We start from the raw sequence: 19,950 nt of genomic DNA on the forward strand, positions 1-19,950 counted from the left end.
GGGACCTGGAGGAAGCAGAGACCTGGATGGACCAGTCCTGACTCTGTGAGGTCCAGTTCCCTCTATGAATACATGTATTAGGAATACATGTATTCCTCTATGAATACAAAACATGTATTCAAACTACATGAGCTGAAGAAGTAAGAAGAGAACATTTGTCTCTTTTGCTTAGATTGCCCTAATTGACAAGACAAAACACACCTAAATAGCTCTAGTTCATGAGGAAGGCAAAGGAAAGGAATGGCACTTTTCTATGGTACCAAATCAAGTTTTTTAGTGGATAAATAGATAAAGTATCCTATCTCTGCTAGGCGCTAATATATTGGGCAGGGGGACACTCCATTAATGCACAATGTAAAAACAGAATTAAACCTATTAGGTGAAGGATTTATTCTACATTATCATTTAATTACCAACATGTCTCTATATTAAATTATAGTGCTATGGTTTCATTAGGCACTTTCACTGAGATTTTCTAATTAAAACCCTCCCAGGTAACTGATGCTCAGTAGATTTGATTAGCATTTTTATCTTTCTTTTTCTCATTGAAAGTAAAATAATCTATCTTTGCACTTACGTCAAAAACAGCAGCTTCTTCCCTAGGTCTCCTTTGCACAGACACTAGTCACAATTTCCTGCCAGATGCCTCAGGGGAGAATTTCACCTTGCACAATTCTACTGGAAGATGCTATGGCTTCCTATTGAACAGAATATTGAGTCTCCCTGCACTGATACAGTTTAGGAATTAAAAGACTTTGGAGTCATTAACCTGGTTTCAAACTTCGGCTCCTCTACTAACTAGTTGCACCTCTGGCAAATTACTTGACCTCTGTGACTATTTCGCATTCGCAAAACGGGGACTGTTATGAGGCATAAATGACAAAATGAGTGAAGTGTTTAACACAGCATCTGGCACGTAGTAAGTGGTAATTGTTACTGTCACTATTGTCATCTTTGCTGTTGCTGTTACAGGGTGTGGATAAGGAAGATATTTAATTAAGGTATGTGTTCCCAGGCAAGTTAGTTACTGGAGGCTGTGTCATAAGCATAGTTCTCCAGAGACTGGTCGGCATCCATCATTTAATATTAAGGTTTGAGAACGTTTCTAATTCTGCTTATTCTCTGATTGTACTGCCCATTCTGTTCTCTGCCCTTCCAAGTTCAGTTTTGTGTCATGACGGACTGTCCCACGCAGACTATCATCTGTGCTCTCCTGTTCTCTGGCTTCTGGTTGGACTTAGCCAATGGGAGGCATCACCAGGAAATCTGAGCATGAGAGAAGACAGGTCAGGAATATCTCCCTCACTGCCACTTGCTTTGGGGCCATAATTCTGGCAGTGGTCAGATGTCTCTGCAGCTACCCTGGAAGTCCCTTCACACCTCCAGCTTTCACTGGACTCTGTTAAAAAGTCTATTTTCTCCCCTCATCCCTTCAGGCCTAGGAGTGGCATTAGCTTCTTTTGCTGGTAGCTAGAGCCTGAACAACCTTCATTGGTTTGCTTAACCATACTTTGTAAATAGTCCCTTCTCTAACTACTCATCAGAATTTCGTCTAAGTGCATCTCTGTTTCCCATTGGGACCATGAGTAATGTACCCCTTCAGATCAATATGTTTCCCTGTAGCCACCTGGGTTAATGTTTGTTTTACAATTTTTATTGAGTCCTTACTATGCACTAAACACTGGACTAAGTGCAAAGTGCAAGGGAAAAAAATTATATATGTATGTATTTAAATACGTATACATGCCCTTCTCTTCAAAGATGTCAGTCTTTCAGTGTGACCTCAAATAAGAGGAGAAATTTAAGAGGCAGAAATGTAAGGAAGTGGCATTTCAAGCATAGAAGAGAATGTTTAAAAGTCATGATGACCTGAAGATACCCAGTATATTTAGTGAACAGCAAAGTCATTCGGGGTAAGGAGACCATAACGCTAAGATTAGAATGGTGATGAGATGGGAGGATGCCATCATGAGGTATCGTTAAGTGGCTGGAGATTGGCCAGGTTTGGAAGGACATTACTGGAACTTGTGTAAAAGGGTTCATGCTGTGGAATGATTTTATACTAACTCAATTTTGACAGGTATTTATGGCAGCAACAATATTAGGGTGACCAGTTCAATGGATTGCAAGAATACAGAAGAAATACAAAAACAGTTGTTATTGGAGTTGAAAGCAGGGGACATACTCAACAAATATTTCACAGAGAATTATCAAGACTTCAAGACTTTTGAATATAGGAGTTGGAGGAGTATTAGCTATGGGTTCAATTTGAGGTGTCTGTTTAGACTACATCATAAGTGGTGACTCTGTTAACTGAAACACGAAATAGAGGGAAGGGAGCAGATCGGGTAGGGGTAGATGAATTCCTTTTTGAAAAAAAACATCTGACCTGTTGATGTTACAATAATTGGCTTAAAAAAGAGACCTGATCATCATTTTGAGAAAAGAGGAAATAATCTCATGATTAAAAAAAAATAAAATTCATGCTAGAACAGCACCAGATGATTAAAATTAGTGAGGCCCCTTAAATGTAAGAAATTTCAAAAGTAAATGCTTCAGAAGTTTCAAGTTGGACATTCGTATCTACTTTTGTGTCCTCCCTATATCACCAAGCACAGTTAGTGTCTGCCTATACTGCATTTCCACAGCATCACCTCTCTATTGTCTTGTTCATTACCTGTCTCTGTCTCCCTAACTTACTTTGACATATATCCATAATGACCTATACAGTGCTTGGCATGTGATAAGTGTACTTAATAATCAGTTTTTAGTATCATAAATTGGTGAAATGCCAAAATTATGAGACCACTTCTCTGCTTCAATATTCGATTCCAAAATAACAGGAGATGTGTTACTTTTTTTCTCATCAACTGTTTTAGTCATTGTTTTTTTTAACCTGCAAGGATGCTTCCTCTCACTCATCACAAAAATAATTCAGATATCAGACAGATACTGTACTCAAGTACAATCAAGCTTTTATTTTTTACATCATTATTGTAGTATAACTGCTTTACAATGGTGTGTTAGTTTCTGCTTTACAACAAAGTGAATCAGTTATACATATACATATATATATATATATGTATATGTATATGTATATGTATTCTCTTCCCTCTTGGGTCTCCCTCCCTCCCACCCTCCCTATCCCACCCCTCTAGGTGGTCACAAAGGACTGAGCTGAACTCCCTGTGCTATGCGGCTGCTTCCTACTAGCTATTTATTTTACGCTTGGTAGTGTATATATGTCCATGCCACTCTCTCACTTCGTCCCAGCTTACCCTTCCCCCTCCTCGTGTCCTCAAGCCCCTTAATTTTCTACATCTGCATCTTTATTCCTGTCCTGCCCCTAGGTTCTTCAGAACCTTTTTTTTTTTTTTTTTTAGATTCCATATATACGTGTTAGCGTACGGTATTTGTTTTTCTCTTTCTGACTTACTTCACTCTGTATGACAGACTCTAGGTCCATCCACCTTACTACAAATAATGCAATTTCGTTTCTTTTTATGACTGAGTAATATTCCATTGTATATATGTGCCACATCTTCTTTATCCATTCATCTGTCAATGGACACTTAGGTTGCTTCCATGTCCTGGTTATTGTAAATAGTGCTGCAATGAACATTGTGTTACATGACTCTTTTTGAATTATGGTTTTCTCAGGGTATATGCCCAGTAGGGGATTGCTGGGTTGTATGGTAGTTCTATTTTTAGTTTTCTGAGGAACCTTCATACTGTTCTCTTTAGTGGCTGTATCAATTTACATTCCCACCAACAGTGCAAGAGGGCTCCCTTTACTCTTCACTCTCTCCTCCATTTATTGTTTGTAGATTTTCTGGTGATGCTCCTTCTGACTGGTGTGAGGTGATACCTCATTGTAGTTTTGATTTGCATTTCTCTAATGATTAGTGATGTTGAGCATCCTTTCATGTGTTTGTTGGCAATCTGTATATCTTCCTTGGAGAAATGTCTATTTAGGTCTTCTGCCCATTTTTGGGTTGGGTTGTTTGTTTTTTTGATATGGAGGTGCAAGGGCTGCTTGTGTATTTTGGAGATTAATCCTTTGTCAGTTGCTTCATTTGCAAATATTTTCTCCCATTCTGAAGGTTGTCTTTTGGTCTTGTTTATGGTTTCCTTTGCTATGCAAAAGCATTTAAGTTTCCTTAGGTCCCGTTTGTTTATTTTTGTTTTTATTTCCAATTCTCTAGGAGATGGGTCAAAAAGGATCTTGCTGTGATTTATGTCATAGAATGTTCTGCCTATGTTTTCCTCTAAGAGTTTTATAGTGTCTGGTCTTACATTTAGGTCTTTAATCCATTTTGAGTTTATTTTTGTGTATGGTGTTAGGGAGTGTTCTCATTTCATGCTTTTACATTTCCCAGCACCACTTATTGAAGAGGCTGCCTTTTCTTGATTGTATATTCTTGCCTCCTTTATCAAAGTTAAGGTTACCATATGTGCGTGGGTTTATTTCTGGGCTTTCTATCCATTGATCTATATTTCTGTTTTTGTGCCAGTACCATACTGTCTTGATTACTGTAGCTTTGTAGTGTCTGAAGTCCGGAAGCCTGATTCTTCCAGCTCCGTTTTTCTTTCTCAAGATTGCTTTGGCTATTCAGGGTCTTTTGTGTTTCCATACAAATTGTGAAATTTTTTGTTCTAGTTCTGTGAAAAATGCCCGTGGTAGCTTGATAGGGATTGCATTGAATCTGTAGATTGCTTTGGGTAGTATAGTCATTTTCACGATGTTGATTCTTCCAAACCAAGAACATGGTATATCTCTCCATCTGTTTGTATCATCTTTAATTACTTTCAACAGTGTCTTATAGTTTTCTTCATATACATCTTTTGTCTCCTTAGGTAGGTTTATTCCTAGGTATTTTATTCTTTTTTTTGCAATGGTAAATGGGAGTGGTTCTTTAATTTCTATTCCAGATTTCTTATATTTAGTGTACAGGAATGCAAGAGATTTCTATGCATCAATTTTGTATCCTGCTACTTTACCAAATTCATTGATTAGCTCTAGTAGTTTTCTGGGAGCATCTTTAGGATTCTCTATGTATAGTATCATGTCATCTGCAAACAGTGACAGATTTACTTCTTCTTTTCTGAGTTGGATTCCTTTTATTTCTTTTTCTTCTCTGGTTGATGTGGCTAAAACTTCCAAAACTATGTTGAATAACAATGGTGAGAATGGACAACCTTGTCTTCTACCTGATCTTAGAGGAAATGGTTTCAGTCTTTCACCATTGAGAACAATGTTGGCTGTGGGTTTGTCATATATGGCCTTTATTATGTTGAGGTAAGTTCCCTCTATGCCTACTTTCTGGAGAGTTTTTATCGTAAATAGGTGTTGAATTTTATTGAAAGCTTTTTCTGCATCTATTGAGATGATCATATGGTTTTTATCCTTCAGTGTGTTAATATGGTTTATCACATTGATTGATTTGCATATATTAAAGAATCCTTGCATTCCTGGGATAAACCCCACTGATCATGGTGTATGAACCTTTTAATGTGCTGTTGGATTCTGTTTGTTAGTATCTTGTTGAGGATTTTGTTTTGTTTTGTTTTTGGTTTTTTTTTTTTGCAGTACGCGGGCCTCTCACTGTTGTGGCCTCTCCCGTTGCGGAACACAGGCTCCAGACGCGCAGGCTCAGCAGCCATGGCTCACGGGCCCAGCCACTCCGCTGCATGTGGGATCTTCCCGGACCGGGGCACGAACCCGTGTCCCCTGCTTCGGCAGGCGAACTCTCAACAACTGCGCCACCAGGGAAGCACTTTTGCATCTATGTTCATCAGTGATATTGGCCTGTAGTTTTCTTTCTTTGTGACATCTTTGTCTGGTTTTGGTATCAGGGTGATGGTGGCCTCGTAGAATGGGTTTTGGAGTGTTCCTCCCTCTGCTATATTTTGGAAGAGTTTGAGAAGGATAGGTGTTAACTCTTTCTAAATATTTGATAGAATTCACCTGTGACCCATCTGGTCCTGGGCTTTTGTTTGTTGGAAGATTTTTAATCACAGTTTCAATTTCAGTGCTTGTGATTGGTCTGTATATATTTTCTATTTTTACCTTGTTCAATCTCAGAAGGTTGTGCTTTTCTAAGAATTTGTCCATTTCTTCCAGGTTGTCCATTTTATTGGCATAGAGTTTCTTCTAGTAATCTCTCATGATCCTTTGTATTTCTGCAGTATCAGCTTTTACTTTTCCTTTTCAATTTCTAATTCTCTTGATTTGCATCTTCTCCCTTTTTTTCTTAATGAGTCTGGCTAGTGGTTTATCAATTTTGTTTATCTTCTCAAAGAACCAGCTATTGGTCTTATTGATCTTTGCTTTTGTTTCCTTCATCTCTTTTTCATTTATTTCTGATCTGATCTTTATGATTTCTTTCTTTCTGCTAACTTTGGGGTTTTTTTGTTCTTCTTTCTCTAATTGCTTTAGATGTAAGGTTAGGTTGTTTATTTGAGAGGTTTCTTGTTTCTTGAGGTAGGATCATATTGCTATAAACTTCCCTCTTAGAACTGCTTTTGCTGCATCCAATAGATTTTGGGTCATCGTGTTTTCATTGTCATTTGTTTCTAGGTATTTTTTGATTTTCTCTTTGATTTCTTCAGTGATCACTTCGTTATTAAGTAGTGTATTGTTTAGCCTCCATGTGTTTGTATTTTTTACAGATTTTTTCCTCCAATTGACATCTAGTCTCATAGCACTGTTGTCAGAAAAGATACTTGATACAGTTTCAATTTTCTTAAATTTCTTCAGGCTTGATTTGTGACCCAAGATATGATCTATCCTGGAGAATGTTCCATGCGCACTTGAGAAGAAAGTGTATTTTGTTGTTTTGGGATGGAATGTCCTGTAAATAACAATTAAGTCCATCTTGTTTAATGTAGCATTTAAAGCTTGTGTTTCCTTGTTTGTTTTCAATTTGGATGATCTATCTATTGGTGCAAATGGGGTTTAAAGTCCTCTACTATGATTGTGTTACTGTGAATTTCCCCTTTTATAAGTGTTAACATTTGTGTTATGTATTGAGGTGCTCCTATGTTGAGTGCATAAATATTTACAATTGTTATATCTTCTTCTTAGATTGATCCCTTGATCATTATGTAGTGTCCTTCTCTGTCTCTTATAATAGTCTTTATTTTAAAGTCTATTTTGTCTGATATGAGAATTGCTACTCCTGCTTTCTTCTGATATCCATTTGCATGGAATATATTTTTCTATCCCATCACTTTCAGTCTGTATATGTACATAGGTCTGAAGTGAGTCTCTTGTAGACAGTATATATACAGGTCTTGTTTTTGTATCCATTTAGCCAGTCTATATCTTTTGGTTGGAGCATTTAATCCATTTACATTTAAGGTAGTTATCGATATGTATGTTCCTTTTACCATTTTCTTAATTGTTTTGGGTTTGCTTTTGTAGGTCTTTTCCTTCTCTTGTGTTTTTCCTACTTAGAGAAGTTCCTTTAGCACTTGTTGTAAAGCTGGTTTGGTGGTGCTGAATTGTCTTAGCTTTTGCTTGTCTGTAAAGTTTTAATTTCTCCGTCAAATCTGAATGAGATCCTTGCTGGGTACAGTAATCTTGGTTTTAGGTTTTTCCCCTTCATCACTTTAAATATGTCCTGCCACTCCCTTCTGGCTTGCAGAGTTTCTGCTGAAAGATCAGCTGTTAACCTTATGGGGATTCCCTTGTATGTTATTTGTTGTTTTTCCCTTGCAGCTTTTAATATTTTTTCTTTGTATTTAATTTTTGATAGTTTGATTAATATGTGTCTTGGCATGTTTCTCCTTGGATTTATCTTGTATGGGACTCCCTGTGCTTCATGGAGTTGATTAACTATTTCCTTTCTCATATTAGGGAAGTTTTCAACTATAATCTCTTCAAATATTTTCTCCATCCCTTTCTTTTTCTCTTCTTCTTCTGGGACCCCTATAATTCGAATGTTGGTGCATTTAATGTTGTCCCAGAGGTCTCTGAGACTGCCCTCAACTATTTTCATTCTTTTTTCTTTATTTTGCTCTGTGGTAATTATTTCCACTATTTATCTTCCAGGTCACTTACTCGTTCTTCTGCCTCAGTTATTCTGCTATTTATTCCTTCTAGAGAATTTTTAATTTCATTTATTGTGTTGTTCATCATTGTTTGTTTGCTCTTTAGTTCTTCTAGGTCCTTTTTAAACATTTCTTGTATTTTCTCCATTCTATATCCAAGATTATTTTAGATCATCTTTTCTATCATTCTTTTTCAGGTAGACTGCCTATTTCCTCTTCATTTATTTGGTCTGGTGGGCTTTTACCTTGCTCTTTCATCTGCTGTTTCTTCAGCAGCTTGTAGTTCTGCTTGTTGTGTTTGCCCTGCAGGACCAGCTTCTCAAAGTACACATAGGCCATGGGTACTGTCACAGGGTCCAAAACACACTCCTGGGACAAGTTCTGCCTCTCTCATTTTCAACTCCTAATCTTGCTCAGCATCAGATTGATGTGCGGGAACTTCTCCCAGAAGGTCTCCTTCATGTCCTTCTTGAGGTGGGAGAGCTTCACATACTCTATCACTGTGGTCATGTAGGATGCGAAGATGAGGACGTACTTGTGCTTGCCACAGGGTCACTGAGGGTCAGCCAGGAGGTTGGGATTGTACTACAGGGAATCCCCTGCATCGGCCACTAGTTCTGAGCCAGCTAGCACCACCCTGGGCAGGACAGGTTTGCATCTGGACCCCAGCAGAGCACAGGGCACTCTGAGTCATGGCTGAGGCAGTGGGCCAGCTTGAGCATGACCAGAGTGTTGGTGGGGTACAGGATCTTGGTAAGACACAACCTTTCCATCCTCCCCCAGCTCAACGTCTTCCAACTGGAAGACCATCTCAGAAGATATGGAAACATCGCCAGATGGATGCCTCTGCTTCTGACTGTCCACCCTCAGGTCACTCACGCACAGGCCTTCTCCACAGGGCAAGACAGAGAAGGCCACACACACGGATTGCTTGGCTCAGATGAGCATGATCCTGCTGTTCCTGGAGTCGTACTGCCTCATATTATTGATGAAGTGAGTCTTCTTCAGGCCTCTGTGTCTTGGGGATCCAGATGTATGTTTGGTTCTTTGAAGGGAGGCACATCCCACCGTGTCTTCCAGAAACTCGAAGGAAGTCCATCCAGGGAGATGTTGTTGAGGAAGAAGAGCACGGCCTGGCGGCGCTGCGAGTCCCCTCACCTCTGCAGTGGCTGCGATGCAGCCCAGACAGCAGGGCCAGGGGACTGGCCCAGGGATCCACCCGCCATGGCCGCGGCCATCCTCTGACTGAGCCCTACGACCACCAGCCACCCACAATCAAGCTTTTAAAAACAGGATCACTTATGACAAAAATGCTCAACCTGAAAACCCAACATTTTGCTCAAATAGTTCCTTAGTAAAATTCTTTGCAGCTACAACTGTCAGACATTAGGATCTCCACACATTATAATTATTGTTTTCTCCCCTCAGATTACCATGTTAAGAAATATCTTTGAATTTTTGAGACTGACAACATGAACGTTAAACCTCACTGTATTCTAGTGAATAGTGGTGAAGAATGTGTACACACACACACACACACACACACACAGATACACACATTCTCCAATATATTCCAACATAGCAACCACATCACCATGCTTTGGATCTTACACAGATATCCAGGGCTTTACTGCCAGGTGTCAGAAGGGTGTTATCACTAATAAATCTTAATTCTTCTAGTGTTTTCAAACACAATCAGACCTAATCAAGGGATCTACACGATGGAAATTTTGATTGCTAAATCAGGATAATACATCACTTCTCTAAGGGGATCTATAGAAGACAAAAAAAGCTAAGTGGACTCAGTAGGCTTGGTTCTTCTTAGTCTTTTAATTAAAACAAATACCAAAAACAAAATTATTCTTGACTCATTTTTGCCATCAAATTCCTTCACAGGTTTACTTTCTTATTTTCCTATTTAAAAGAGTCTAAACATTCTGTTTTTGTGACATCTTACTGAAGGAATTGAATTTGGTGTTCAAAAACCTACATTCACTTGAAAAAGAAGAGCAACAGTGAGGCAAGGGGATTGCTGGCCCAATTAGATATATAAGCATATCCTAAGGTCTCTATAATCAACACAGTGTGATCTTGGCATATGAGTAGCCAGGCAGGTCAATAAGAAAGAATAGAGAATCCAGAAATATATGCAATTGCTGGTAGTATTCAACAAAGGTGAAGTCACAAATCAAGTGGGAAATATGGGCATTTTAATAAATGGTGCTGGGATAACTGGATAAGTACATGAAAATAATAGATATTGAATTCATTTCTGACACCAGAAATCAGTGAAAATTCTAAAGGAATTAGAAATTTAAATATAAAAAATGAATTTACACAAGTACAAACATTTGTGAATACCCTTATAACTGAGAGGCAAGGAAAATTCTCTTCCTGCTCAAAATATTGAAGCAGTAGGGAAAATCATTAGTAAATTTGACTACATAAAGATTAAACATGCATGGCAGGGACTTCCCTGGTGGTCCAGTGGTTAGGACTCTGCACTTACACTGTGGGGGGCAAGGGTTCGACCCCTGGTAGAGGAACTAAGATCCCACATGCTGCATGGTGGCACAGCCAAAGAAAAAAAAGCATGGCAAATACAACTTCATAAGCAAAATTAAAATAACAACAATGCTATTTATAAAACAGGCCAGACAGGGCATGGAAGCAACCTAAGTGTCCATCGACAGATGAATGGATAAAGAAGATGTGGCACATATATACAATGGGATATTACTCAGCCATAAAAAAAAATGAAATTGAGTTATCTGTAGTGAGGTGGATGGACCTAGAGTCTGTCATACAGAGTGTAGTCAGAAAGAGAAAAACAAATACCGTATGCTAACACGTATATATGGAATCTAAAAAAAAAAGGTTCTGAAGAACCTAGGGGCAGGACAGGAATAAAGATGCAGATGTAGAGAATGGACTTGAGGACACAGAGAGGGGGAAGGGTAAGCTGGGACGAAGTGAGAGAGTGGCATGGACATATATACACTACCAAATGTAAAATAGATAGCTAGTGGGAAGCAGCCGCATAGCACAGGGAGATCAGCTCAGTGCTTTGTGGCCACCTAGAGGGGTGGGATAGGGAGGGAGACGCAAGAAGGGGGAGATATGGGGATATATGTATATGTATAGCTGATTCACTTTGTTATAAAGCAGAAACTAACACACCATTGTAAAGCAATTATACTCCAATAAAGATGTTAAAAAAAAAAAAGAAAAACAGGCTAGAGATGTGAGTAGAAAAGGCAATACAGGCAATGCAGTTTCTCATACGTTTAGGACTCTATATGTCTCATAATTTAAAAAATAGTTCATAATAAGAGAAATACAAATTAATATTACACAGATATATCTTATTTATCACACTGACAAAAAATCAAGAGTGTGATCACACATTTAGTTGGTAAGACTAAGAGGAAACAGGCACATATGTGTTTCTAAAAAGAATGCAAAATGTTATGAACTCAATGGAGGGCAATTTGGCATTATTTAATGATTTTACATATGTTTTTATGTTTTGCCCTTCTCTAGGAATCTATCTAAAAGATAAACATGAAAATATGTATACACATGGATATTTACTGCATGATTTAAAAAGGTAAAAACCAGAAACAACCTAAATGTCCATTAATACATGATGAATTGAATTAACTTTGAGATACTTACTATGGAGCACCATACAGCTGGTTAAAAAAAAAAAAAAAAGAGTGCTTTCTAATATGTGATCTCCAGGATATATTGTTAAATGAAAACAACAAGTAGTATAAGCAACATGTATACTATATATTGTATTACCATTTATCTGAAAAAGGGAGTCTGTGTGTGTATATGTGTGTGTGTATATATGCACATACAATGGGAGATTAAGCTATATTTAAATAAAATTATTACTTATATGTGATGAGAGGTAACATGTAAAGGAGACAGATATAAAAGTCGGGGCAGGCAATTTACAAGATGAATCTTAGTATTTTGTCATTCCAGAAAACAAGGAAGTTATCAAAAATTATTGGAATAGTGTCAAAAGGACTCATGAAACATCTTAAAGTGGCTCCCACTGCACAAAGATGAGTCATCCTCAGCACCAATAAGAGTAAAACCATCAGTGGGTTGAAATCAATAAAATACGTAAAAAATCCAGGAATTCCAATGATCATGTTTTAAAAAAAGATCACCTTTGGAGGATGCTAGGAAACCAACTCCTTGTTCTAAAAACTGATAAATAAAGGGAAAGAATCATACAGATTACTTGTTTTTATAGTAAAAACTATACCTCAGGGTATTCAAAAGTTGATGAGAAAAAATTCTTTCTATGGAGGTATTCCAACTACCATATAAAGATGTAATTACATAATTGGAATATTACCATTTTGCAAACCCCAAAGTAAACTCTGGACCTGGGAAATGATCCTCAGTGGCACCTAACGCCACAGCAGTAGATAACTGGACATTATGCCTCTCGATGGAAGTTTAGAACACCATTTATGAAGTAGTCTTGCCAAAAATGTAACCTAAATATGGATCCAGCCTCTTGATCTAACCACCAGTACAGGAAATACACGGGGAATAGAGAAAGAGGTTTTCTTTAAAAAATGAGAGTACAATCAGCGATATCCAGAAAGCAGGAAAGGTCACAAGACAAATTACTCAATTTTTTCAACAGATCAATCTCAAAATTTTTTTAATATAAGTTAAGGTAGCCTATGAAATTAAAATATCCATGAGACGTACTAACAGAATGCATTGGTGCACCCTGTTGGAATCCCAATTAGAACAAACCAGCAACATAATGTCTATAAACAAACAAAAATGAAATAAAACATGTATGAGAAAATACTGACTAGATATTTGATGATGTAAGACATAACTAGGTAAAGAAGATGTGGCACATATATACAATGGAATATTACTCAGCCATAAAAAGAAACGAAATTGAGCTATTTGTAATGAGGTGGATAGACCTAGAGTCTGTCATACAGAGTGAAGTAAGTCAGAAAGAAAAAGACAAATACCGTATGCTAACACATATATATGGAATTTAAGAAAAAAAATGTCATGAAGAACCTAGGGGTAAGGCAGGAATAAAGACGCAGACCTACTAGAGAACGGACTTGAGGTTATGGGGAGGGGGAAGGGTGAGCTGTGACAGGGCGAGAGAGAGTCATGGACATATACACACTAACAAACGTAGTAAGGTAGATAGCTAGTGGGAAGCAGCCGCATGGCACAGGGATATTGGCTCGGTGCTTTGTGACTGCCTGGAGGGGTGGGATAGGGAAGGTGGGAGGGAGGGAGACGCAAGAGGGAAGACATATGGGAACATATGTATATGTATAACTGATTCACTTTGTTATAAAGCAGAAACTAACACACCATTGTAAAGCAATTATACCCCAATAAAGATGTTTAAAAAAAAAAGACATAACTAGGTTTTCTTATGTATGAAAATGGCACCATGACTGGGTTCATTAACAAGAGTTTTTTTCTTTCAGAGACACATACTCAAATGTTTATGCGTGAAATATTATGTACGGGATTTGCTTCAAAACAATTCGGTATGCAGAGTTGTAAAGGAAGTTTGATTAAATGCAAGTGTGGCTGTGAGCTAACGAGTGTTGGGGCTGAATAATGGGTACATGCAGATGCACTGTACTTTTCTGTCTACAATGAGTGCTTAAAATTACCCACAATACACAACTGGTGGGAATGTAAAATGATGCAGCTGCTATGGAAAATAGTATGAAGTTTCCTCAAAAAAATTTAAAAATAGAACTACCATATGATCCAGCAATCCCATTTCTGGGATTTAACCAAAATAATTAAAATCAAGATCTCAAAGATATATATGCGCTCCCATGTTCATTGCAGCATTATTCATAATAGCCAAAATGTGGAAATAACCTAAAGGTCTATCTATGGATAAACGGATAAAGAAAATGTGGCATATACATACAATGGAATATTATTCAACCTTAAAGGAGAAGGAAATCCTGCTATATGCAGCAATATGGATGAAACTGGAGGACATCGTGCTAATTGAAACAAGCTAGTCACAGAAGGACATGCATGATCCCCCTCATATGAGGTCTCTAAAATTGTCAAATTCCTGGAATCAAAGTGGAATTGTGGTGACCAGGGACTGCAGAGAGGGGGCAGTGGGGAACTGATCATCAACATGCATAAAATTTCAGTTAAGCAAGATATAAAAGTTCTAGATACCTGCTGTACAACATTGTGCCCATAGTTAACAATACTGTATTATGCACTTAAAAATTTGTTAACAGTGTAGATCTCATGTTAAGTGTTTATAACACAACCTTTTAAAAAAGAAAAGCAAAACTATATATATATATATATATCCATAATAAAGAGGTTAAAAAAGACCCACATACAAATTCTGGATCCATTTGTTTGCTTAATAACAAGCAAGTCACTTAACACATTTTAAGTCCCCATTTTCTCATATGTGAAATGGATATAATAATAACAATTTTATAGGTTGGTTTGCCATCTCTGTTTTTGGACCCTGATAATGGTTAGTTGAAAAGAGAAAGAGGTTTTGGAATTATTCTTACCAGCAGTGTATATGTATAATTATGTATAATTTTAAACACACATGGCAGAGAGAAAAGTACAATGCATCTGTTTGTACTCGTTATTTAGCCTCAACTCCCTTTTAAATACCTGGCTTAATTTTATGATACTAGGCAAGTACTTAACTTTTCTAGGTTCATTTTCTTTCATGTAAAATGGGGATCATACCATTGTTATGTGGACTACGTAAAGTTGGAACTTTATAAACAACACTTTCTCTCCTCCGTGAAGCCATTTGATTGCTAGTTGGAAATAGTCACTCTTCTGTTAGATTTACTTTGATTACTATTATACTAATAATCTCCCTTGAATTATTATTTAAATTTTTTTTATGAAAAGACTCTGGGTCCTTTGAAAACAGATTATTCATATCCTCTACCTCATGGAAGGCGTATGGCACATAGTTGGAGATCAATAAATTTTGATGAATTAAATCCCTTGAATAGATTAGATTAATCTAAAACTGATTAATCTTCTGCAACTACTGACACTGAATGCTCTGGCCATATATTACTTAAATCTTTTAAAATGCACGTAAGATTCCTGGGAAAATGTCAGATTGTTTCCTGGACAGACAGTAAATGAGTTTGTCATATGTCAAGAAATCACCCAGTTCATTGTGTTGATAAACCTGGGCTGCAAATCTGACTCTGCTTTTTACCTATCACATTTATGGTTTGTCCAGGTTTGGTCCTACAAACATGTCACAGATTCTTCAATAGAAAATTGTTTCTAGCATAAGGTTTCAGTTTTATTCCAAAAAGTGTGTCCCTATGAGGAACCACCTAGCACATATCCATGATGCTCCAAAGATAAGCAGTGATAATGGAAGGGTAGATTTCCATATATTGCCATTCCCCTTAAATCAGGTCAAAAACTAGCAGGAAAAATGAATGGAGTCTCCAAAAGATAGTGGTTCCGGAAAACTATTTGAAGCGACAAACAAACCAACCTTAAATGTAGTTCAAAATATTTCCACTTGAGATAAAACTCAGTTTCTGCATTCTGAACATGGTGACAGCATAGTTTTTACTTCTGAGTATTGTAAGGCCCTTTTCTCATAAAACCTGGAGAAAGCCAAAAGCAGTTCAATTAAAGTGTCTAAATGTGGTCATCTTTTATCTATAGCTCAGTGGGACAGCTCAGCTAGAGCCTATAGAGTTCAGCTATGCACTCTTCCCAGAATATTCCCTAATGCTTCTCTGAAGCTATTCATAGTACAGGTCACTGTAGTAAAAATCACACCTCAGCACTCTCCCTGGACGCCAACAAGCAAACACTAGAGTGCAGTGCAGAGTAAAGAAAGGGTTTGCCTCTGAGTAAAAGGAAGATCATGATCTGTAATTTCAAAGTCCATCAAACAGAGTCCTATAAGAAAACATATGAGTTATGCATGAAGTTATAGGATCTATATCCAAAAATAAAGAGAGACAAAAAGTTAAGTCAAGCTCCTTCCAAAGTGAGACATTTGAAAGGAGATCATTGCAACATCATAAGTTCACCGTAAAGTGATGCATTCATATTTTACAAGACAAGAACTGTACTAAAATCTTTAAAGTCTCTACACAATTGTGTTTGTCAAAACATATTTGGTGCCATAACTCACAAGTTTATTGACATTCTTAGTTTACATCAAATATTTTACTTATTGTGATACTGGAATTTTATTTCACTTCTTAGAAAATTTTATGCTTAAAAAGGGAGCAATCATAATATATTCCATAGAGTTTTCTCCAATTTACATCATCATATTCGAAAGTAAACTGAAATAAGCCAAGGCTTTATGTAACTAAATCTTTCTATTATTTTCATGGCTCGGAATGAGAAGGGGAATGAAGAATAAATCTGTAAGAGAACAAAATGTAAATTCATTGTGCTCACAATGTTGCATTAATCAGGAAAACTCTCTGTAAAATTGATTAAGAGGGAATCTGAACAAACGGCTGCATACATTCAAAAGAGGCTGCACTCACTAAAATAAACTAGAGTTTCATTTGTCCTTTAAAAAAAATCTATTAAAAGTCTAGATCAGGTTCTTCATCTGTGAAACAGATATCATAATTAATTCCTACCATATCTATCATAGAAAAATTGTGTGAGGTTTAAAAATGAGCTAATGTATGTGGGGGGGGGGAGCTTTGTAAAAAGCAAAGGAGCTTAAAAATGTGAGTGATAATCAAGATGATTATTACCTGCTTATAGATAAAAATAGATAGCATTACACCCAGCATGCAACAAAGCACTTAGTACATACTAAGTGTTTACTATATGTTTTAACTAAAATATTAATAGGTATTAGACAGTCACATTGTCAAAAGTACTGATTTAAGCAAAATTAAACACAAAATAAACCCGGAGCATCTTGTAATGCCAGAATGTAAGGAAGTACTGTACTCAAACAAACAAACAAAACACAGTGATGAGGGAATGTCAAAGGAACAAAGGACCCAAATGAAAGAACTCCCAGGGGCCAAAAATGGAAAAATCTAAGCATCAAGATCAATGAAATAGAATTGGCTTACAACCCATAGTACAGAATAAATAGCTATAAGTCCACAGTGAAATTATTTAATTAATCAATTTGAGAATCAGTGGGGGAGGGACTTCCCTGGTGGCGCAGTGGTTAAGAATCTGCCTACCAATGCAGGGGACACGGATTTGAGCCCCGGTCTGGGAAGATCTTGCATGCCGCAGAACAACTAAACCCGTGTGCAACAACTACTGAGCCTGCTCTCTAGAGCCCACGATCTACAACTACTGAGCCCACGTGCCACAACTACTGACGCCCGTGCACCTGGAGCCTGTGCTCCGCAACGGAGAGTAGCCCCCGCTCACCGCAACTACAGAAATCCTGCGCACAGCATAGAAGGATTCCAAATAATTTATGTAGCTATTTCATCCTCAAGGAGGATGCTGTGCACGGCAACTTCATTTCGAGGAGTACAAGCAGGAAAGCAATAGGAGGAACTTTACAGTGGAGAAATCTGATCAGCCAGGTGATCAAGGTCAACAGCAACAGCAATAAGTCATGTTGATAGTGTAAATCCTTGATATGATGTGATGAGAATGGCATTTTACCTCTGCGGTTTTCCTCTGCAAAATCCATAGCCCCAGTCTAATTATGAGAAAATTACCAGACAAATCCCAATTAAGGGATATAATGCAAAATATCTAAACAGTACTCAACAAAATTGTCAAAGTCATTGGAAACAAAGAAAATATGAGAAACTATCACAATCAAGAGAAGCCTGAGGAGACATAACAATGAAATGTAATGTGTTATACTGATCCTGAAACAGAAAAAGGACATTAGGTTAATACTAAGGAAATTTGAATAAATGATGGATGTTAGTTAATAATAATATATCGAGGTTGGTTCGTTAACTGTAGCAAGTGTACCACACTAATGCAAGTCATTAATAGCAAGGAGAACAAGATGTGGGGATGGAGGGGCAGGGAGTATTGGGGAATCCTCTGTTCTATCTGCTCATGTTTTCTGTAAATCTAAAATTTAAATTGAAAAAGAAAGAGGCTTACCAAATATGCCTTTTCTTTTCTTCTTTATAGGTAGTGCAAGGTACAGCAACTTGTCCTCCACCTTCGAGGAGATGTCTCAACACACTCCTGCCCATTGGGTTTCTAAATCTTCACTAAGATGGCAGTCTTCTGAAATTCTGTGGGGCTTATCTCCCACCCTCTGGTTCACATAGGTCTTACTCAGGCATGAAAAATACCCACTACTCTGTGCATATTATATTCAGTCAGCATAATGTCCTCAATGTAGTGGATTATTATAACATTTTGTCAAATATCAGTGCAATCATGGCCTCTGGAGACCATACTGTGGCAGAGAAAGCAGGAGGGTTGACACAGGCAGGCAACTTGGTGATGGTATATTGTTGTCTCTGCCAGGTAAAAGCAAACAGCTTCTGGTGGTCCTTAAGATACAGAGAAAAAGTCTTGACCAGGTCATAAATGTATATCAAGTGCCAGGAGATATGCTAATTTTCTTCAGTAAAAATACTACATACTGCAGATCTCCACCTGGTAAGGTTTACAAGGATCCACAGCCATTCTCCAAAATCCATTCAACCTCTGCATAGGACAAGCAGGCAAGTTAAGGAACGATATGATATGATACATATCACCACCTCTCATTTTTTAAGTCTTTGACAGTGTCACTAATATCTGAAAATCCCCCTAGAGATGTGACATTGCTACTGGTTTACTACCTTGGTAAGGAGCAGAAAAATTCAGAAGTTTCCATTTGCCCCTCCCACCATAATGGCTCTTACCCCATGACCCCAAGGCAAGTGTGGAGATTCTTCCAGGTGCCAAGTATTTCTAATCCAATTATACATCGAGATACTAGTGAAACAACACAGTGTGCCTATGAACTAACTGGGTACTCTGTGAGTCACATCTGCATTGTGAGGTACATCCATGTATATCACCTGACCACAGCCACCATGGTATTTTGGGTCATCGAAATTAGCAACAATCCAGAAGCAGTATTTAATAATTCCCAAAGGTCTGGGTATTTTTCCCTAGTGCACTTTCACTCTGCTAAATTTATGCAGGCTTGAAGATAGATTCACAGTGTATACTTATGACAATACTGCAGGTTTCTTCCTCAGGTGAACTTGACCTTCCCTTTAAGGATACCTGACCTTTCCTTTTCCTTCAATAAACCCAAGATACTCTGGGACTATGAACATGCTTAGTTTCAAGCAGTGTTCTTACAGACTTCCCATCTATTTTATTCCTAGGGACACTGTGATCAATTAGCTACAGTCAGTGGTCCCTATGGACCAAAGTGTTCGGATTACTATTATGTCCCTACTGGCCTTTCTAGGAAATGTGCCTACTTTGTCCTTGTCAGTTGGCCACTTGGTCTCTGATACTCTGGCATCCCATCATCTCTGTTAAAATCAGGGAACTCATATAAAGAGTGGTGTTAGCCACAGTCATACCTGGCTACAAAGGAGAGCAACCCCAGACCTTTTCAAGGATGCAGGTGGTCCCCTCAGTGTATGCATTAATATCTTCTCCAGTGAAGGGATTGAATTCTGAGCCTTTTAATTCTTTCTCCACATCATGCCACACGAGCACTGGATCTCAGCCTCATTAAAATAGGCCACTACTGACTTCAAGGTTTGGTTAACCAACCAAATAACTTGTTAGAGTCACCACCAACTCCATGAGCTAGCACATTAAATCCAGAATGTTCAGTAACTGCACCCATATCAATGCATTTGGCCCAGTTTTTCTAGTGTTATTTCCATGCTC

At 37.8% G+C, this 19,950-nt stretch overlaps 1 pseudogene; it reads right to left on the minus strand.

Annotated features, from left to right (window-relative positions):
• The window catches only part of LOC115843350 (CDK5 and ABL1 enzyme substrate 2-like), a 36,866-nt pseudogene extending 17,905 nt beyond the window's left edge, over positions 1-18,961 (minus strand).
• Positions 18,962-19,950: the final 989 nt, after the last annotated feature.

This window comes from Globicephala melas, chromosome 17 (assembly GCF_963455315.2).
Source record: "Globicephala melas chromosome 17, mGloMel1.2, whole genome shotgun sequence".
NCBI lineage: Eukaryota > Metazoa > Chordata > Mammalia > Artiodactyla > Delphinidae > Globicephala > Globicephala melas.